Source organism: Nicotiana sylvestris, chromosome 11, assembly GCF_000393655.2.
Source record: "Nicotiana sylvestris chromosome 11, ASM39365v2, whole genome shotgun sequence".
Classification (NCBI taxonomy): domain Eukaryota; kingdom Viridiplantae; phylum Streptophyta; class Magnoliopsida; order Solanales; family Solanaceae; genus Nicotiana; species Nicotiana sylvestris.
The window spans coordinates 126,046,668-126,048,159 of record NC_091067.1 but is presented as its reverse complement, the minus strand read 5'-3'; positions in this window follow the sequence as shown (position 1 = coordinate 126,048,159).

Genomic DNA, 1,492 nt, shown 5'->3' with positions numbered 1-1,492 from the left:
GCTTTTGTGGAGTCAATGTGAAGGCTTTTGGTTCGGGTAGGAAAAGTTGTTTCCATATTCCCTTAAGCACTTCTTTTGATTCATTCTAGCACAATTCTCTTTGACTCTTTGAGTATTTCACTTCTTTTCAAGGGGTTAGAGAGACACATTGTCACTCTTTCTTATGCAATTCAAAGCATTTCTCCTTTTTCTACTTTTTTTCCACACCTTTTTCACTTTTGTTTTTCTTGAATCCCGTTTTATTCTTTGCACATTGGGCTTTCTTTTTGTCTTTTTATTTTCTTTCTTTTTCATCGCCTTCCTTTCCTTTTACTTTTGTTCCTTTTATCACTTTGTTTCCTTTCTTGTCTCTCCCCCCCAAACTTAGACTTTTGCCATTACTTAAGGGACGATTTGGGTGCCAAGAGAGGGTATAATTTAGAACGGGTATAGGCTTGTAGCATTGGTTCTTGAAAGAAAAAGGGTTAAGGCTCAAAAGGGTTAGCTAAGGATTATATCATTGGTAGGCTATGGAATTGTTCGACTATTGTTTGGATCAAGGAGAGCCTATAATCACTTCTCAAATCGAATTTCACTCAAAATTTCGCCTCAACAAACATTCAGGGCAAGTTCTAGACCATTGGCTCGGGACTTGGACTATTTGATTTCTCACCACACACATTCAAGGATTGCTAAAGACATAGAGTCGGGGGCCCACAACAACCTTAGACACGATTGAGCACACAATAGTCCCGAAAGACCACATGATGTTTGTTTGGTCAAAACAAGAGTCTCAAGGTCACTACTTTCACCATCCTAAACACAACCACTTGTCTTTGACCATGGGATCAAAGGCAAATGTGTTAGGTCCAAGTGAAGCTTTTCTTGAGGTACCCTTAGCTATAAACTACTAAAAATGAGGGAAAAATAAAAAATGGACTCAAACCCTTAAGAAGGTTGTCACGCCATCCATCGGAAGAGCCACCCAGTTCGCACAATACTCCACCCTTGGAAAGAACCGTGGCATTAAGAAAACCAAGGGTTTATTGAAAGCGCCAAAACCGAAACAAAAAGGCTGCGAGCCTATCTACTAAGCTAAGAATGAAAAATTTGTACAAAAATAGAAAATAGAATGAATATTTACAATAGGGGATTAGAATATACAACGGGGGATGAATATATATACAAAAATGTAACTTTATATACAGACCAAAGAGAAGATAAAAAATGCGATAAAAGTAACTAAATGTAAAGTTATATACAGACCAAATAAAAATCAACAGAAACATAAACTAAGTCAACTAATATATACAATCATCCGGATAAAAAGTAGGGCGCACCCCCCACAAATAAAAGCTGGCATTGTCCGCAATGCCAACTACACAAATAAGCATCAAGAAATCAAAAGGAAAGGATATAGGAACTCCCTAAGCCTCGTCTGTCTGCATGGGAACATGAGTGGTCCCCTGGTCCTCTGTATGTACGGGAACCTCAGACTGTTTCCCGGTCTCCT